General features: G+C 44.2%; 1 protein-coding gene across 1 annotated transcript in view; it reads right to left on the bottom strand.

Annotated features, from left to right (window-relative positions):
• Positions 1–21,510, bottom strand: part of ZPLD1 (zona pellucida like domain containing 1) — a 165,047-nt gene that overhangs the window by 129,809 nt on the left and 13,728 nt on the right. The window contains exons 3-4 of the mRNA XM_090151780.1: positions 17,298–17,479; positions 14,399–14,556 (exon numbers count right to left, since the gene is read on the bottom strand). The gene's annotated coding sequence lies outside the window, so the exon portion shown is untranslated. The remainder of the gene's footprint in view (positions 1–14,398; positions 14,557–17,297; positions 17,480–21,510) is intronic.

Below are 21,510 nucleotides of genomic sequence, written 5' to 3'. Positions count from 1 at the left end.
ATAGGGAGGCAAGCCTTCAAATCATGTCATGTTGTTTTTTCTAAAAAAATGCAAAGGAGGAATCTTTGCATTGTAAAAGTGACAGCAAAAGTAAATGAAAAATGGGAAATAGAAATTATACAGGGAAAGGAAAACACAGTAGGCCAAAGTGACCTGAGGGGTAGCTGAGCCATCAGGGCTTACAGTGCTTACCCTGACATTTGTCTCTGACTCTATGTCCAGTCTGTGGCCTAAGGCAAGCAAACAAACGAAAACAAAAAACAACACACCAGTGAAAATATGAAGCCCTCAATTATATGGAAAAAAAAAAAAAAAGAAAAAAAGGAGGAAGAAGCACAGCTGGAATTATTTTGAGAAAGTCTGGGGTTTGTCCTGTGAGTTTTTTCTGTTTTTTCTTGGTATTGATGCAGAGGAAAACATACCACGGAATTTCCTTTTTTTTTTTTTCCTTCTTTTTTTTTTATTTTTTGCTTTTTTTTTAAATAACAATAAACATACAGTCCTAATCAGAATGTGCCCAGGACAGATGAGAATGGATCTTGACCATTCTCCACTAGCTGGGTAGCCACAGCTTCCCCTCGGGGGCTACCTTTACTCTCAGGAGAGCCATTTGCTGCTGCAAGGCCAGAAGCAGAGGCCCACGGTGGTACTGAAGCCCATCCTACTTTACCTCTGCCCTCCAAAACCAGCCATGCACCAGTTTAAAAGAGTGTCAGAGGAGCACAGACATATGACAATATTTCCCCTGAGCAGAGTCCCATTTTTCAGTATTGTACAACTTAGGGACCTCCTGCGTCATCAGTAGTTTCTGTATATTTACACAGGTTGCTTCAAAAGTAATGCCTCCTATTTATTTGCAAGGAAGCAACAACCAGTACAAGAGTACAGTAACACTATTTGATAGAGCAAATTCTCAGTTACAAAATACTCTTTTTCAACATAGTCACCATCACTAGCCATGCATTTTCACCAGCAGTGAACAAAAGCCTGCGTGCCGCACTCATCAAAATCTGCACCAGGGGAGGTGACCCACTGTTGCCACTACTAAAATGCACCACTCACTGCCTCACTTTGCTCACATCCACAGTTTGGTCTCCATCAAGTGTCAACGAATGTCAATGGGTGCTGTTTTTTCTGCACGGAAGAATTAAATGGCACACCTTTTCTTCATCCACACTTTGTCAGACTGCCTCTCTGCTGCCATCAGTTGCACAGCAGCAAAATGTAAGGGGATATGGTGGGGAGGTTCCACCTCTACTGCCACACCAGCAACATCCACCTCTGATGTCATGAGCCAACATAATAAAGTTGGAGGCATTACTTTCAGAGTAGCCTTCGTAACAGCCTCCAGTGGATTTTTTTGCTCCAAGGCTGAGCAGAACCCTGAGCAAAAACCCACTTTTCTCTATTATTTTTAAATATGCCACTTGCAATGCCTGACTCTTCAGGGGGGCAGGAACAGCCAGATGAGTGAAGGGAGCAAGGGGCAAGGGGGCCTTTTTGCCTCTGCAGGAACAAGGCTGGCTGCAGATCCACAAAGATGGGATACTAGGCAAGCACAATCCCACACAGAGTTGGGGTGTTCTATCCAGGGAAGCAGCACAAGACTAGTCAGGCTATGTAAGCCCCAAGCCCAAGCAGAAGACATGAGCCACAGAACCCAAGGAAATGCACCTCCTGCAGAAGAGCATTCTCAAGAGCATGGCACGCCAGCAGGCACCTAAATGAGAGGCCAGTTTTTCCCCCACTTCAGCACATCATGCTCAATACTTTTTGGAAAATCTGACTCACAGTGTTACAAGCAACATCAGCAGCTCAAACCCTATTATTTATCTATAGGACAACAACGTCTAGAGGCCTGAGGCGTGCCATAGCACTTCTCTGTCCAGGCACTGTGCAATCCTGCTGGCTGCAAGCTGTAGCTCCAGGAGAGCCGACCTGGCATCAGCAACCTTGATCAGACATGGCTTCCTGATGGCCACAAGCCACTTCATTTCTCTTTTCTGATCAACCACATCACTGTAGAGAATATTTAGATTTAAAACCACAGAGCCAGCCTCTGGTGACTGTTGCTGCTGGGAGACATCTGAAGCACATATCACTCTGCTTAATTTCACTACACACAGATTTAGCCCCAGTGGATTTGCGTCACAGGTGAGACAGACACTACCAAACAGCATCTCTCTCTATAGGTCATGCACGCACTCCTAATCCTCCATCAGCCTTCAGGGAAGAAGCTGCTGCTCCCTCTCTGAGCTCACATTTTTCTTTATTACATCAGGAGTTTCCCTAATGTTCACTGTGAGGAGGCCCTGTGGCATTTCCTACCTTTTGCTCATTGAGACCTCCTGAAAAGTTCTACCTGTGACTTCTCCCACATACAGATTTCAGAGGAGTTAATAAAATAAACAGCTAGAATTCAGCTGACATCAGCTTCACCACAAAGTAGAAGTGGAGCAAATCTGGGACACTTCTCAGCCTTTTGGCTTACAGTGGGAGAGGAGAGAGTGCTCATAGGCAGCCTCACCCAGCTGGGGAGAGGCATCGCTCAGTGATCTGCATCAGCAATACCACTATTTCAGACGCTCTGTGCAGAATGAAACAATCTCTGCCAGCAGCAACGGAGGACATTTTAAACTACAGAGGAAGAAGTGAGCTTACCCCAACCAAGAAAGGAGAGGAAGAACATGGTACATAAAGACCTAGATTCACTTCTCTTTTTTTTTTGCCCTGGCTTTCTTTGTGACCTTGGGCTGCCTGCCATAATCCTTTGCAGAAATCGAAGTATGTTCCTTATGCACTGGAAAGGCCATGGCACCCCAGAACACCAGCTATTTGCATGCCTGATCCTTGCTTGCTAGCTGGGGATGGCACCACATTACAGGACATCAGGAGCAACTCTGGCCAGAGGCAGACACTCTTTTTGTTTGTACCACTTCACAGAACAAGAGGCATCCCAGTCTCCCAAAACATGCTGTCTGTTCTGAAAAGATCTAAGAGCTTTCTTTCAGAAATCAAACTGTTCTGCATCATCCTCCTAATTCTAAACAGCAGAAGAGAGGGGAGTGGAACCACCTCTACAACATAAGTCGTACTACCCCATCTGATCCATCACAAAGTGGATCAGAAGAGCCCTTTCTGAACCATAACAGCTGGCATAGCACAGAATTCCACCAAAATTATGGGACAGCACCTTACCCTGCATGAGTCAGCAGGAACGTAAGCTTTTTGTGGAGAGGAGGAACTGCTCCCACAAATATGCAATAAAATGTACCTGTATACTTTTGGTAGGCATTCCCATAGTAACTTGTTAGAGAGAAGCATACACTTCAACAGGATATCCACAGAAATGGGCCAGCTGTTTAACTTTTGGCATGGGATGAGCTACAGGGTAGGTCTTTGTTTCAGATCTACACTTCTTAGGCCTTGGAGATCCATTACCAAATCTTAAACTATTAGCTCAAGCTAAAAAATAGAATGAAGGAAGTAATTTGAACAATTATTTGTTATATAAATACTCAAGTTTCAGAACAAAAAGTTAAGCACGCTGTTAAGTATCTTTGAAGGCTACTTCATATGTTTAGAAGAACCAGGTCAGGAAGCTGAACAATTAGCTATACACTGTCCACACAGCTTCATCTGGCTGCATCATATGGACACTGGGATGCAGGTTTTGCATCTCAAACAGTAAGAGCTCTGAGATCATTCATACTGAAAGAAAGCAGGGGATTTCTTGTATGATCACAACACAAGATGTCACCCTCTTTTGTCAGCAAGTTCTTGAAAATGACCATACCAACTTCATTAAAATATAAGCACATGCATGCTGTGGTCTGCTATCACTCCCCACTTGCACTCACTGTGGTTTCTGGGCTCACAGCAGAACAGACTGTAAACAAAAATACAGATTGGGAAACAAAAAAGTTGAGAGAGGATTCATGCATGCAGAGATGCAAGATTTCACAAGGAGCAGAACAGAAAAGCCTGGATAGGTCTGCATCCAGCTGAGGTCAACTAGTATTTGTGGCTGAATCAGTACAAAAGAAGTAAGCAAATAGGAAAATAATCATTTCCTTTACTTCAGAAATAGAATCAGTGTCAGCCACAGGAAGTGCACATGCTCTCATGTTTAGATTTTCAAATAAATATCGGATGAAATGACATCAAAGAAATAGAAAAAGTCTGGGAAAGTCCTTTCTGAAATCTTTCCTTTGCATACAAGCAAGGCTTTGCCTTATTTCTACATTCACAGTTTAACTGAAATCACTTCAGTGATACCTGAAATTCAAAGTATATGACACTATGAGATACTCAGCAAGTATCAGATCAGGAAAAATATTTGAATGGGTTTAAAAATAAAACAGCACGGGTTACTTCAAATCGAAATGCAAGGTCTGTTAACTCATTATAAAGATTTAACAAAGAGGAAAAAAAATAAGATCAGTTCATAGAAATTACTCCAGTAAGACCACAAAAGTAATTATAAAAACCCTTTTTTATACAGTCTACACCCTGTCTTCCTACATGTGGAATACTTCTCCATACTACTGGACCTGGTGGCTCCTTTCAAAGTTCCTTCACTGTTACAAGAATTCCTGTGAAATCTGGTAGGCTTAGTGCAAGTGAAGTGAATGTTATTTGTATCTACACTAATCCCTCGCTTCCATCTTCTAGTGCCTCAGGCTTAAAAGTATAGGTGGGAAAACATTCTGGATAACACAGCAAATTTTTGCCAGTGATCAGCTGTAAACAATTCTGTCTTATCTCTTACAGAGGTGAAGGAATCTTTCCATGTGCGCTTTGAGCCTCGGACACTCTCCAGTTTCTGACTCAGCCTTGAGTCCTTCTGATTCTTTCCATTTCAGTTGTAGTGCATTTCTGGGAACTGTTTCCACTCCACTCCTTTACAGGCAGTTGCTCTCTTGAACTCCACTGATGGGCTGCAAGAGAGGGCAGACCCCTTTGGTTGAGAACAATCTGGCCTGCGGGACAACAGGTAGTGAATCAGAGGCAGCCTTATCCTCAGCATTTCATGTGGAGCAGCAGCTGCAGGAAAGTTTCTGTTCCACCAAATGATATGTCAGGTATTAGGGCTATGACTGTGATATACTCTACTGGAAACCAGAGATAATTTGAATTCCTCTATATAGCTCCAATGCAATCTGATAGCCGCTACACACCAAGCACTTGCACTGACAACCGTTGGAAAGGGTATGCACAAAAACTGCGGCATTACCAGTAGGGTCCACAGGTTACATCTTGTGTGTAGACACCTAAAACTGCACAGGAGAAAACAAGCAAGACCTTGAAGTAAATACCCAGCAGCATCTCGCTCCCTATATGGGCTTCTCTCCAGTGCTCCAGGTTGGAAAATGAACTGCCAAGACCCCAGCTAGCCTCTACCCCAAAAACAAAACCTAAACCCTGCCTGTGTTCACTTTTTTAAGAGAAGAAAAGGTGATGGATGATGGCCAACGGCCTACAATCCCACGCTTTTGTTCCTTGAGAGCCCAACTCCTGCCAAGCTAGGATGGTGCCTGTATTGATTGCATGACACCTACGTGCCACCAGACTTGTATTTCAGAGGATCCCTCTTCACTACATTTGCTCACTAGCAGCACTGAAGTACCATCAGTTTTTCTATATCCATCACATGGCAGAACTAGTGCTCTTTTACACAGTGAGCACAACCCCTGCGCAGGACTGCAGCCACAGCAGTTCAGCCTTTGTTGGCCTGAATGAAGTCATAGAATCATAGAATCATTAAGGCTGAAAAAGACCTTTCAGATCGCTTAGACCAACTGCCAGCCCATCCCCACCATGCCCACTAACCATGTCCCTCAGTGCCACGTCTACACAGCCCCTGAACACCTCCAGTAACTCTACCACTTCCTTGAGCAGCCTGTCCAGTGCCTCACCACTCTTCCTGAGAAGATGTTTTTTCCCATCTCCAACCTGAATTCTAAGCAAAAGAAGTAACCTTCTAGCAGGCAAGAATTGGAGTAACTCAGCTCTAGGGAGAGCCTAAACAATATACCAGGTCTTTTTAAATCACAGTGCTGGCTAATTTTGCTTTCGGGAGGCAGATGAAACATGCATATATCTCAACTAATTTCAAGGGAACTTCTGCTGAGTAATTCTTCCTCTAATCAGTTTGCAGGAAAACAGCTCAATGGAGCTTCCGATGTCATACAATATGGTGATCTCATCAAAACGCACTTTCTGTTTTTCACAGAAAAAAGAGAAATTGAGATCACTCTCGTTTGTTTGTTTTTTTTGGTTTTTTTTGTTTTTTTTTTTTTTTTTTTTCTGAAACACATTTATTGTAAGTGTTTTTAGCAGTGCAGGAAACTAACCAGAAAGGCAGGTCAAATGGTTCAGCTGGTAGTCACTGGTTTCTGCTTTTCACTTGTCACTTCCCCCTTCGGAGGCCTTTACTCATTTTAAAAAATGAAGCATAAGACCTATTTTAAAATGAAGAACACAGAAGTTTGTGCTTTTCTTTCTCACAGAAACTGCCAGTAGGTGCTGGGGCTGGGAGAATAGAAGAATCATCAGGTGATCTGAGCATCCTGAAATGAGAGGTGCAACCTGCTTCTCCAGCTCATTGGAGGGAAAAACAATATTGAGACAAAAAGGCAGTGGAAAGGGCAACACTACACAAATATTCTTGAACCAGCCAGCCTCAAGCTTTAGTGTGCTATGTCCAAAATAGTGCCACTAGTCTATGGGCTAGAGGCTGTGGGGTCTGAGCCCTGTCTTCCCAGTGTGGGAGACCATTTCAACACACTGCCCAGGTTAAAACCCTGAGTTCAACCTGATCTTCCTCCTCTGCTCCCACCTGAGTGTCACACCAGTCTCTTGCCCTCAAGCAGAGGTTCACCAGCAGCCAAGTGCTGCCAATAAGACTGACTCAGCAGACCTGTGGGAACAGCTCCACACACCCACATTAGGAGATGGTAGCGTTTGGTCAGATGCCAAACCCCATTCTGCCTGTTCTCCACTCACTACAGAGCCAGCAGCCATCACCTCCAGCCCTGGTGCAGCAGCATGATCTGTGGGGGAGGGTATATGCTCCTGGTCAAGGCTATATAGTCCTACGTGCTGAAGGAAAGAGCACAGCTGAAGGCAAAACTTTGCAGATGGAGCACCAGGACCTCCACCACAGGATGGAGGGGCAAAACTACAATTTTTTGTGGGAGTTGCCTTGCAGCAGAAAGCAGTCTCAAGGTGAATGACAGGAAAAACCTGAGAACAAGTCTGTCAAGGAGATAGAAACTGCTCTTCATTCACCTTGCCACAGGGAAAAAAGGGGGGTAAAAACTTTTCTTGTGTAAGAAATGAGGAAAAGCTAATGGCTCCAAAAAGGAGTCCCCAGCATATACTGTCCAGAGTTAGCTGCCATCCCAGTGCAGCACAGGGAGCCCAAGCTTCCAGAGGTATGTCATGTCTGCTTGGTGGCTAAGGCAAGTTAGACAGAAGCAGGAGCTGCTCTAACTCCCTGGTTTGGGCTTTCCCTCCATATTATGTATGTCTGTTCTTTTTCCCTGGCACTGCTGTCTTCACTGCTCCAGGAGCTGCTGTCTCTGGCATCCTGCTACACGTGTTTCTACTCCCTGCCCAGTTAGGCAATCAGTGAAGCTCTTGTTAGAGAGAGAATACAGCTATTGTCCACCAAATTACCCAAACATACCAGGTGCAATAACTAAATATTTTGCAAGACCTCATCCTGTTTTTATGTCAATCTGGTTTACATGAGTACACTTTTCACTTCCTCAGAAAGCCTGTAGGATTTTTGGGAAGGATTCCTCAGGTCAGGAACAGATCTTCTGACTTCGTACAAATCAGCAACTCTCACAGCTTACACTGCAGGCACCCAGAGAAGGACATGGGGTTTCTCAGCAACCCTACAAATGCCATCTCCAACAGAAATGGCTCAAGGATGAGCTTGGTTTCCCACTAGGCTCCCCTCTTCCCATCCTGTCCCTTGCTGATGCCAGCTCCCGCTCGTTCCTCCTTCTTCTCTGCAGTGTGTTTGGGCACAGCCCCATGGCTCACACACACATTAAAGCCACTGGAATACCTGACAGGGAGAATCAGGCCCTGACTGCTATTTCAAGGCAGATCTGTATCTGAAGCAGTGTGGTGCACTCCAGCCTCTCTACTGGCTACACTTACAGTTGTAGAAAGCCATGTTTTAAGAGGAAACTTTTTCCTCAAGCTGGAAATTCATTAGGGCTGTGTTAAGCTAGTTAAGACAACAGCAATCTGCTTCAGCCAGCTCAGCCTCTCCCTCATGCTGTCTGAAGAGGACTGAGGAATTCATTTAAATTAAATTAATGAGTGAGATATTTTTCTGCAGTGATAACAATTAGATTCCTAAAAGTCTGTTTCAAAATGCTGGGCAGCTGCTGGAAGGGAAACCCCTTGCTATACGACACTTAAGATCAAGACAGAACTCCAACTATACCTTCTGCTCATTGGTAAGGACTCCAGTAGCCTCTCACCTGAAGGTTAACTGTGGGCATGCAAGGAGACTGCTGTGTCCTGATCTCAGCTAATTGCAGAGGGAAAATCTAAATTTTTCCCCTCCTTTCTTCCTGCTAAATTCTACCCATTGAGGCCTCACCAAGAAAATTACTCTGGGGAAGAACGCTAGCTTCAACTTTCATTAGCTCCTGAGTTCTTTAGAGAGGCTCAAAGATCAACCCCAGGAATAATATAATCAATAATAAGAAACTATCCAGTAACAGAATCTCTGCTTTCACTATGTATGAGATAAGCAGCTCTGGGCTGTGAAATGTCTTGTCTGACACTAAAACAAAGGCATTGCTCTAATGCATAAAGATCATGAGCAAGACTCAAAATGGCTTTGGCTGGCTTTCCACAAAGCCCACTGAAATTGAAACACAGACTCCAGTGCTGCTTCTCATCACATCATTCTGCTGCTCGAAGTATCTGAGAGTTCAGGAACAATTTTAATCACAGCAGACGCTCAGACATCTGCTGCCCTCTCTATCCTCCACCATTTAGAAATACCATTGGGCAACTTCCCATTGCTAGGGATGTAAGCAGCCTTTCTTGTTTCCAGCTCAAAATTAATGGGGGTTATTTCACAGCCACACATACTGCTCTAATTGAGAGGTCATGAGTGGATGGGATTTCCAGATTTCACTGTCAGCTCAGCAGCTTAGCATCCCTACATGCCCATAACCTGCCTTCCTCTTCATTTACTTCAGTCAGAGCACACTCATTCAAAAAGTTTAAATAGCTAAATGAGGCTCCTTTCATCTCCATCAGGGTGCAGATAACGAGCAGTTTTGCTGGCAGATCTAGTCAGGGTTTTGCATTGCCTCCCCATGCAGTAACCTTCCTTGTGCGCTTGTGCCGAGGGCGAATCCTCAGACACCCAGAGGCAGGAGGCAAGCAAGTTGTGCCCATGATACACTCACAGGGATCCCTCCACCATGCATCAGAGAGGTCTGACACTTTCATGGCTGCCTTTCTCAGGCACAGAAGCAGTAACGAGCAGGCAGGTGATGGTATTGTCTTCCTTTAGCAAGCTGGCTGAGAGTGAACTCGTCTTAAATTAAAAAGGAGTGAGCAATATAGCTTGGCCAGATATTTAAAGAAAAAATAATAAAAGACATCTCTGAAGAAGCAACCAATGTATAGCCCAGCTGCTGCTCATTCTGTTACAGCTATTTTGAGGTTGCAAGCTCTTTTGTGCAAGACTCAGATGGGAAGTTCACTTCTAACACAGTAATAGCTTTGAGCTATGATGAGAGTATTTTATCAGTGCTAGGCAATGTATGGACAGTTATCTAAGAGGAAGCAAGCTTTTAGCAAGCAGAACTTCTCTTTTCTACTGATGTAACTGAAACATTTGGAAGGCCTAGACAAATTATATTTTTAAAGACTCTCTACCATCCACACTGAACACGCACTTCAAATTGCAATTTGGGGGCACACAAACAGTAGTTGAGCCTCATTTCAGGATCCAACAAAGATAGCTGGAGGACAATGCTTAGCACATTTTTGTTTTACAGACAAAGGTCAGTGCAACACTGACTGTACATGGAAGGGCCTTCAGGTTGAAAAGGTCAGAGAAAAATCAGACATCAGCCATATAATAACTTGCTCAAGGGTTAAATGTACATATTGAGAGAGGATGAAGACAGTCCCGCTCTCTTAGGTTAGCTTTTGGCATCTAACTTGGGTGCTTATACCAGCCCTGGGTCGTCAGCAGAGTAACTGGAAAGCAGTTAACATCCCCAGAGCCTCCAGCTCAGGGTGTGTGCCCCCAACCCCACAGCCAGCTCAGGTGCCCACAGAGCATTATACCAAATCAAGGCTGCAGGGCACAACAGGAAGACAAGCAGCACCCAGGCTCAAAGAGCTTGCCATGCAAGTAGGGCAGTGGTTGCAGAAATAAAAGGTGCATCACTTACGGCATCTCCCAGTAGAGAACCCAAAAGCAGAAACTGCCAAAATCCCTGTCTCTGCTCAGATGCCATCCCTGGGATGCCACTGAAAGATGTCTTGCTCTGCACATCCACCCATCCCACTTTGCTGATCAGGACCCCTCCAAAAAAATCTCACCAGGTCATATATGCACTCACTCTTCTGAGTGTTGAGGCCCTGACTTTTCAGCACAAAACAATGCCACTCAACTCAAAACCAGCTGTGGCCAATGTGTTCCCCATCAGAGCACAACCAATTTCTGCATGTCATAAGTTGGAACAAGCACTTAAACACGAGAGTTTCAGAGAACCATCAACCATGTTGCACAGCACCTCTTCAGAGACATGATGGCCTAAGTACTGGCTCTGCTGAGACCAGCACATGCTTCCTCCCTGCTTAATAGGAGATGCCTTTCAGGAGGAGATGAGATTGATTACACCCTCAGCAGCCACCAGCCTCATTTCCTGTCTGGAACATGTGTGTATCTATTCTGATCTAAGAAATGGATATCAAGCACTGAACCGTGGCTAGAAAATCCTGCCTTTGTTTCAGGAATAAACATTATTCTCCCTATGCCATGAGCTGGATTTAAGCCACCTAGTTACAAGAGAATGAATCTCTATTCATTATCAATATTCAAATTACCTACTGGCATGTGCAAGTTTCTTTTTCCTCTCTGCCATGCGTACACAACAACACAGATGCACACCACCAAAGCACATTTCTGCCACTCCTAGCAGCACCTGAGCATCAAGTTTGCCATCGACAGACACAACAAGAAACCCAGCAATGTGCACACGCTGATCATCAACCACATTCAAACAGTGGTGCAAGGCCACCATCTTGCCTATGGGCCATGCTCTGCACGGAGGGTGTCATAGAGGGATGGACAGAGCATGTACAGTCTGCTAGCCACCTCCTGTGCAGGCATCAGCATTTAATAATGCCATGGCAAGGCCCAGAGTCCTGAGCCTCGGGCAAACTGGTATCCTAAACACCAGATGAACATGAAGAATGTGGAAATGCTGTAGAGCTGCCAGGTCCCTCCCACAGTGACAGAAAGAAAACTGAGGGAACGCTGCCCTGATGTGCAAACAAGTTGGCTTAATTCCCCAACAAGCTGCTTAACAGCAGGAGCGTCCCTAGAGCACCTGCATGACCTCCAAGTGTGCACAAAACAGAAGACTTCGGTGTTTGCTGTGACACTTCGAACCATTTTTCTGCTGCTACTGCACAATGAGGAGGGCCTATAGGAGTTAGTGGAGATCTGCTATTTCACATCAGTTGAAAAAACATAAACTTGAGTTGCTAAAGCACAGTTTTTCTCACATGACTATTCTATAGGATAAAACCTCTAATTAACTATATGGCAAATGCGATGGGAAGACTTCTGCTAATTATTTCTATGCCTTTAGGCAATAGAATAAAATCAATAAGTACCAAGAAATTGATAGTTAAAAAACACTGGCAGCTTGCAGGGCAGGTAAATTAATTGTGTGGTGACAATGAGAACGCCTCCGCAAATCAGAGTGCAGGTGGAACCAGGCCTCAGGTGCTCATTGCTCACCTAAATCTCCTCTACTTTCTTAATATGTCCCTGCCATGGGTCCCACAGCCTCCTCCTTCAGGTCTCCCTGCAACACTCAATACTTCTGCAATATCTAGAAGGCATTAATTAACTGTGCTGCAATGTTCAAGGCAGGAAGAATGACAAACAAGTTGCAAATGTGCACAGATGAAGCCCTCATTGAGGACTCTGCTAATACACGCTAGCAATGCATGGAGCTAACTCCTTCCTTGCTGTAACACACAGGAAAACTCCCCAGCTTCAGATGCATTGTCAGTCATGAGCAGCACTAAAGGATGTTCTGGGCACTTCAGGCTGTGCTGCATGGAGCTCATTACAAGCTGCTGAGCTACTTTGCTGTGAAGCAAGGCTACCAAATACGGTCCCAAGGGGCAGCCCCAGACCAGAGGTTTCATCCATCCCTGAAAGCATGTTGCTTGTCTTCTATGGTCAAAATCCTTCATTTGCCATCTCCCCTCTATGACTCAACTGCATGATAAATACAACTTTCTTGTATTTATCTGCTTCTATTTTGTTTTCAAAATTCAAGACATTCCTAATTGAAATAAGATATTCATATTATAATTAGAGTAACTGAGGAATGAAGAATTGCAGAAATAATGTCCCAGCATGCTGACCAAAGAGTACTACCACATAGCAAAACTTCTCTGAAGCAGAAAATCCTTAGATCACTTTCTATTATTCAAGAGAAAAGACTATGCTAGGAATTATACTGCTTTAACACTACAGGAATAGCCAGAAAGAGGAAAAATGATCTTACATACACTGATTTAATACTGCTCATTATTTCTCAGAGAATAAATTTCTGGATTCAGTTGCACTTGTATGAAACTAGGGCTTGCAGTTGTGTAGAGTTCTATAACCTCTTGTTAAGAATGTCTTCCTGCACACACAAGGAAAGACCAGATCTAAGTACTTTAAAGCCAAGGCTTTTGTAATTTAGGACCTTCTATTGTGCTGTGCTCAATTCCATTATCAGAATTTGCATTTCCAAAAGTCATGTGAAGTTTAAAGTTGGGCACCCAAAAACCAAGCCAACATAGGAATTACGTATTTTGGAAAGCCTCAGTGTGTTAACTTCTGTTTCTAGGCCACAGAGTTAGTTTCATTGATCAGAAAGCGAGATAAAGATTTGAAAAACAAAACCACAATTGCTCGTTAGCTATAAGCTTCTTCATATATGCTGTATTAATTCAAATGTGAATTAGTCCGATCAGACGTGGAAATACAGCCCCAGCGCCTGGTGCTGGCAGAGCAGCTTTGTCTTCCAGGCTTCCCGTCAAGTCCCGTCCTGCCACGTTCCCATGCCAAGTTGGCAGGGACCAGTGTGCTGCCAGCAAATAAAGCTGGCTGCTGCACGAGAAGGTGCATGCAGAAGGCATGTCTGGCGAGTATGCTCTCATGACTAACATTTCGTTTCTGTGATAACACGCTAGGCCACCTACACAACTAGCCCTCTGAATAAACACTTCACTGCATGGGTTCCCATGAACAGACTGATGGGAGTGCCAGATAAACTGCTGCTGTCGCTCTCACAATGGTTTACTAAGTCTGGACCATCCCCTAGATCTCACAGTGTTTTTGTAGCTCAGTTTTCCACTGGCATTGTTCGGTTCGATTAGTTCTACCACTCCGTTACTGAGGTGCCAGATTACTTCTTGATACTTGTGTTTGTATTGCTAACAAACACTTCGGTCAATGTGCATGCCTCCACAGCCACACACTCCTCCATGGGTGAACACTGCCCAGCAGCTTGTGGCATGGTTGGCTTCCCTCACTTTGCTGTCACAGTCATGGCCTTGCACCAGTGGCAGAGTACCCAGTGGACACACTATCCAGACCCACAAGGACCATCCTTTCCCATCAGCCAGCCAACCTGTGCACAGCCCCAGCTTCTCCTGGCATCCCTACTATCACATTGTCCTCTCAGAAGGGGCTCAGCACATCACTGAGCTCCTAAAGTACCTACATGAACTAGATACTAGGTACATGTACTAGTTATAGCATAGTAGATGGGATAGCACTGTGAAGCCCCTTTCCATCAGATGACAGGCACTCATCTACTGAACCACATGGGCCTTCTAAACCAAATGCTCCATAGCTCCCAGCTGGTGAAGGCTCTCCTCACTCCCTTTCCACCTTTTCTCTCCCTCCACAATGTCTCAGACCAATATGTATAGAAAGGCATATCCCATGTGTCTTTTCTGTCATCACATACCAACAAAAGCATTTACAGCTTCCAAATCTTCAACAACAGAAATTCCCTGGCTTTCAAATAGAAGATTACAGGCTTGTTCACAAAAGTGAATTTACATCAAAGCAAGTATTTGGCATGATGGCATTTACCTGCACGAAAGAGGCACATCCAGCTGTTGGCTTTTCCATCAGCACAAGTCATTGCTTTCATTTCCTCTGCATTACACTCTCAAGCCTCGAGGGTGAGTAACCACTGCTCCTAGGACCTGAGCACTGTGGGATCATTTCTGCAGCACACAACAGGCAAGCTGGAAAAAAGCCATATAAAAATCACTATGTCTCACACAAGGGGTCACACCTCTGAAAGAGAAGGATCTCAAAGTCCACCCTCACTAGGTAATGGGAAAGGAAAACACTGGGAAACTCTGCACAGAGCAGAAATGGGACAACTAGCATTATGTTCATGTCCACGAGCAGAATCATGCCATCATCACTTACATGGCAGAAGCATATCTCTGAAATGTGTCATGTATTTGGGAAACCTTCCAGGAGTTTGAGAACATCAGAATCCCAGCATCATCTGGACAGGCAGGCAGATAACCAAGGCCAGGTATGACAGAGGGACCAGCCCTAGAGAGGAAATCGACAGGAACAGCTTTCTAGTAGGATTTCCCAATGCCTGCTATTGCCAGGAAATTAGAGGTTGGTTGGGGTGGCTGGAGGCCAGTAAGGCACTGGATCATCTGGGTATCCCTTGGTCATGGGTAATTGCTGAGGCCAGGCACTGTGCAGAAGTCTGGGTGGACCACCACAGCAGTCACTGGCAGCTTTATTTCTCAGAGATTTTTAAACCAGAACCATCTCTTCTCTTTCTTGTTTGTACGAGGAGACTCCTTCACCCCATATCTTTAATTAAGAGGGTTGCATGCTGGTTTTGTTTTTTTTACTGTGTGGTAGCTTTTATCTAACAAGTATATGTAAAAAGTATGCCTGGGGAAAATCATATTCATGGGAACAAACTTTACAAAGCTACTTTAACCGGGCTGCTTTTTTAAGAAGCACCCCAGGGCAATCCCTTGAAGATATTTATGCTCCTATGGTGAGTTAGAGGCTTCTGAAGACTCCCACTAGTCTCTCTTCCCTTCATTACCCTGGGTACAAGCACTGGGAAACGCCACTGTCCCTTTTCTCTCAGACTAGGGCATTCATGACAAGCTACTTGAAAGCAGGAAGACGAGCTCCACCCTGCAAGCTGCTGAGCGCTGTGCTCCTTTGCAGCACCCAGTAAACACTCCTGTCAGCCCAGGGGCTTCCAGAAATTGTGAAACTCATCCAGACCTGAATACCTGCCTAAATATCTGCTGGCAAGATGCCTTGCTGTGCATCATATAGGCCAGATACACACTGCAGGCTTTTGCCAAAATTGCTGTCAGTCAGGGATTAGAATGTCTGGCTGACCCAAAATGTGCTGAAAAGCATGGCACATTCAATAGATAACACTGCCCCAGTAAAATCCGGTGATGAGGAGGGTTTAGATTAGGGTTGGAGGTTGAAGAGGTATTTTCAGGCTTTTTTTCATCTTTCCTTTTGGATCTCATCAGTATGCAACATCATTTCAAGATTGACTTTAAGGTTCTGTTAAAAGTCTATATAAACTACTGTAAAAGCTTAATCCAGATCCTACTGAAATAGGAGGTCTAGAGTGTCTGCTGGTGTCACCCTATGACCAGGAGAGGTTTCCAGACTAACGTACCAAAATACAAGAACATGCATCTTGGTCAAGCTGGCAAGTTTGACACAGAAGGTGAAACATGACTGATTATTATTATTAATAATTATCATTATATTTAAGAAATGATGTTTTCAGGAGGATTCAGGAGCTCCAGTCTTACTGTGGACTCTACATCAAATAGCAAAGATGTTCCTGTCCCAGAGAGCTGCTGAGCTCATCCAAGAGCACACCCAAGCAGCTCGAGGCAGCACAGATACAATCATTGCTGCATACCCTCATGTTCTGCCATCAGCTTGTGCTGTTAGGCACCAGGAGCAAATGCTGGTGCCTAGCCTGAGCCACACTTTTAGCTGGCAATGGAGAGACAGTAGTCTAAATCACATATCCATTCATTTTACAATGCCTCCATCTCAGTGTAGCACGTTTAAAAGTCAGTCGACTGTGAGCTTTCATATCAAAGGGCAAATACTGATGTGTAAGAGGCAGAGTGGTACAGCAGAGAAGTAAATAAAGCAAGAGGCCTTACAAGGCTCACAGCTGCCCTGATATAAAAGAATCATCTTTCATGCTGATAAAAATAATGTTACAAGTTCTGATAAGAGTAATTTCCCAGGCTCTGATAAGAGTACAATGAGAACAAGCCTTTTACAATGCAGCACTAGTGAACCACAACCCCAGCCTGCCCAGAAATCCCCTTTCTAGATGCCGCTTCCCTTTGTTCACCAGCAGCACAAGCACTGAGAAGGACTGCTCCAGCTTTCCTCCCCGTCTAGGAAATTCGAGCAGCGCAACCAGGACAGGACTGGATGGACTCCACCCAACTGAATATGGAGTAATTCACTCCAAAGCAACTAAAGCATGCAAATAATTTCATTGACTTCAAATGAAATTATTACTAGTTTAAGTGCTCTACTGAATCAGGGCCAGGGTGCTTGGCATGCTGGACTATCAGGTCTCAAATGTTTTGGAAGGCTTTAAGTGAGAAGGAATGGTTTGGGAAACAGGGGGGAGGAAAGTGGGAGGGATTGATTATTTATGTGGAAGTTTTTGATAAGTATGAATTGAGAGAAGAACTATGGAAGGTTTCAATCTGTTTGGGAGTTTGCATTAAATGTGAGTTACCACCTCATATCCACTCTGACCCAGAAAACAGACCAACTGTATGGTTATGAAACTGAATTAAGAAATACATCCTGTGTGTGCCTATGTGCACAACAGAACTTGTTCTCTCCATATTTCTGTAGCAATACAAGCCAGCTTACTACTATTGAAGGAATGAGGTGATTTCCATAGCACTAAAAATGCCTGAACCCCTACCTTATTGATGTCACATTGGCGGAGTGTAAAGCCCTGCTCCACTGGCCAGCTAAGCATGAGCACCTATCCATGTTGGTGGAGGCCACCTGTAGCACCAGGGTAACGCAGGAACACAATGGCAGAGCTCCTTTGCTAGCTTGGTCACATCCACAGCTGTGGGCACAGGGATGGCTTCTCTAGAGCTGCAGGCATAGCAGAATGGAACAAGTTAAAAAACACGGAAATGATCACAGTGGGCACAAATATAATCATTTGGCTGCAGCTATCTAAGGGTCTTACAAGTGAAATTAAGGAAAAAGAGGGGAAGATGGAAAGCCATAGCCTCAACTTCATGCTGGTAAGACCAGGAGTATCATTTGTCACATCTCACTCCTAAAAGGCCTTGTCTCTTAACCTGGATGTACCAAGCGGCTCGTTCCCATCCTCTCCCAACACAGTACCGACTTACCATCTTAACAGCAGCACATTGCACTTCTCACGTCTGAACTCAGTTTATTCCAAAAACAACAGATGAAAGCTGATGAGCATTAAAGTAAATAGCAGTTTTGCTTTCAACCACATTTGGAGCAGAATTTGACCAAGAATTAAAAGGACACTTTCTAGCAGGGATCCAGCAGGTTTCTGATGCTGTTCCAATAGCTCCAGGAGGCACACCTGCTCTTGGATCTGCATGGCAATTTCTGTGGTTTGGCCACTGAGGATGGTTTTATATTATTTTTAAGCACTACCATTAGAAACAGGGACCCTTTTTTTTTTTTTTTTTTTTTTTTTTCCCTCCAGTTCGCTTCCTTTGCAAAGAGCTTAGAACTGAATAACCATGCAAGTGAACAGGCCATACAGAAAATACCCACTGCAGTTATTTGGGATGCTTTGGTCAGCCCCAGCTTCTCATCTCATGCCCTTTTCCCTAGCTGCCCGCTGCGAGGACTGACCTGAAGCACATGTAGTGTGCTCTCAGGCAGCCTCAGAGTCCTCCATGCCGTGTCTTAGCCTTGCACCATGAACTGCCCGATGGGTGATGCCAGAACAACAGACCCTGCCAGTTCTGCCATCCACTCGTGCTGCTGTTCCGTCATGCACACGGTGAGGCTGAGACACAGCCTCTGGCTCACATGGAGTGTACAGCCCCATGGGATGAGAGGCCTGAGCCACAGCTGAGCTCTTCCGCTCACTGTCCCCAACAGCACAGACAGTGCTTTGACTACCATGTATACGACATTGGGTGGTGGTTGCTAGAAATGAGCACATCAGTAAGGAACTCAGTGAAAACATTCATAAAAACACATTAAACCATCTCAAGTTCTACTAGCTATTACAGCAGTTTTCCACAAGTATTGCCAGTGGTGCAGAGAATAATCCCAGTTCAACACAGTGGTGGGGGAACACAGTTCATGACAAAACAATTATAGAGGGCGTGCTGAGAATAAGGCCAGGATGTGGAGGAGAGATTTCAAGTCAGCAACTGTGATTTTAGCATCATAATTTTGGATAACAAAAGTGTGTAGGGCACATATAGGTGAAATGGTGCTCAGACAGGTCCTCAGAACATGGCTTCTGCATAGAGGTGGATGTAAAACCCCACAGGTCTAAATCAGAGAAGGGCAGGAGTGTTTCATTCCAGAAGAGATGAAATGACCCTTTCTATACAGACTGCCAAGGCACCAGGGAAATTTTCAGTCTTGTCTGATACCAGAATACTGCAAACAGGAAGAGCTGAGCAGGTCATTCCTGCCTGGGAGCCAACAGCATGGCTGAAATTGGAACCTATTTGCATCACCATCAAACGATTATCAACTGCTTCAGGTAACTCAGGTCATACGCCAATGCTTCTGAACATGCTGGTGGCTGGATAAGGTCTGTTGCATTCCTGCCGCCATCTGGGTTGCTTTGCAGTGAACTCTGTCACATCAGAGTATCCAGTGGCCAGAGGAAGGTAACCTCCTGAGCTGAGCTGCTGCCTCAGAAGAGACACCAGGCTGACGTGCTTCCCAACAGTCTGTACAGGTGCAGGCACGGTGGCACTCTGCCCAGGGAGGCCAGTAAAGAGGGTGAAGCACAGTGGTGGATGCAGCACCAGCAGATCGCTGATGCTCAGTCAGGTCAGTGGGAATTGTGGTCACAGAAGTCATTGCTGCAGCCTGGTGAATTTTTAGCACTTTGCTAATCAAAGTGGCTGTAAAGCCATTTCTTAGCGTGTAAAGAGCAGTAACATATCAAAACTGGGGCCGTTGCAGAAAGTGTTCTGACATTTTCTACAGTGAGACATTTTCATGACTCACCCTAAATCCAAAGGGAAACATTTCTATTACGTATTGCAAATGGGCTGACACACATAACATCTGCAAGCTGTGGTTCCTCTCTGTTCGGCTCAGCAACTCTCAATGCCTCATTGTTCTAGCATCAGGTAGGTACATCAACATGCACAAAAGTCAGTTGCTCTCTCAAAGACAGTTACAGACTTCACCTTATGTATTTCTAAATCATACATATAGGCAATTTTTGGTCCAATTTCAAAAACAAAGAAAAAAAATATATTACTGCTGTTTCCACTCGTTCTCCTTTTGTGCAGACTTGCATAACCCAAATCAGAATCCATCATCACTAGCAACAAACACTTGTAACCTTTTTTGCTGAGTTGAGTTTTACATTCATTTTGCACTTTGGGGTGGACATTAGAGTACTTCCCACACATCAAGACATACAGTGGGAGAAGGTATAGAAGAGTCACTCAGAGGATTTTAGGTGTCAGGAGTGGCAGTGAGTTGGCCAGATATTGCACCAGATATAGTGGCACTGTCATTCATGTAAGGCACTCAAGAGGCGTGATGATCACACAAGGCAAGATAAGGACAGCAGCTCTCAATAGGTAGAATGCAGAAGAATTTACAAACCGAGCTTCTCGTGTATTTTTTTTTCTTTGATAACAAAACATCAAAAGTTGATGAGAAGACCAACTACAGCTTCCCATTAAAAATTTTATACTGCTACCATTCAGAAACCCTTTGCTGGAAGAGAGGAAGCAAAGGATCAGCTGTTCCGTCCGATAAAAAGAACATCCAGAATCACTGCTATGAATGTGTTAGGCTTAAAATTATTCCTAACTATTAGCTTGACAGTCAGCTGAGCTCAAAGGCAAGATAATCATCCACTTTCAAGGCTTTTGGACTAGATCTCAAATAGGTTTCAGGCCCTGGCATATGCTTCCTTGTTTACAAACAAAACCAGGAGAAAAAAAAAACTCCTAAAACAGCAAGACAGGCAGAGGAATAAAAATACTAGAGAGCTGGAAGGGAGAACAACTACTTAGTAACACCACCATTATCCAGTAATCAAAACCAGAAGAAAATAATTGCTATTAATGTGCACATATTAATTCTAGATGCCTTGTACATGTAATCCTTAGATGTCTTCTGTGGATTAAATCCACTGCTGATGTAATAGTTTGTAGCTAAGTGGAGCTACACACACGGTGGTTTGGTTTTCACCTGTTTTTAGGTAAATCCCCGCTTCCCTCTGTTCTGCATACCCCTCTTCCAGGAACCAGAATGCTAAAAAAAGCTGTTTTCTTTGCTTTGCCATCTCTAAACTATATTGCCATAACATTCAAATTCAGTTTCTAAAGGCAGCAAAATCATAGCAAATAAATAGCTAGGATGGAAGACTGTACCAAGCAGGATTTATGATCCATAAGGTAGAGATGCAAGTATATATTTGCCTTAGCAGATAGTCAGGATGTTTTGTAGGGATGTAAAAATTACTTCTGTGCCATTCCTCACGGCAGAGGAATGGAAGAGTACAGAGAGCAGTTGGCAGTAATACTGTTGTTTTTCCTGAGAGAACCTTACATCGCTGCTGTTCTTTTTCTATCACAAAAGCCAACATCTGCGAAACTGAAGAGTATAAATCTATGCAACCTGCTAGCAAAAGAAAAAAAAAAAAAAAAAGATGCTGATTAATAGTACCATTTCCCTGTAAACCCAGTCTCAGAAAATACAAATAATCAGTTATAATCCCTAGGCCCCTTACAGGAAAGTAGCCTTGATAAAGGCTAATACAAAGCTAGCAGGAGAACTGAAGTCCACTGCCACGTTGCCATTATACTAAAGACCACTGTACACATCCTTGGAGTCATGAATCAAGTCATATACAGTTATCAGAGAACATCTCTCCAAGTGTGGAAGGATAACCCATAATGGCAAGACTTAGCCTAGTC

Source organism: Phasianus colchicus, chromosome 1 (genome assembly GCF_987193195.1).
Source record: "Phasianus colchicus chromosome 1, bPhaCol1.hap1.1, whole genome shotgun sequence".
NCBI lineage: Eukaryota > Metazoa > Chordata > Aves > Galliformes > Phasianidae > Phasianus > Phasianus colchicus.
The sequence above is the reverse complement of the archived record's forward strand: the minus strand, read 5'-3'. Positions and strand labels throughout refer to the sequence as shown.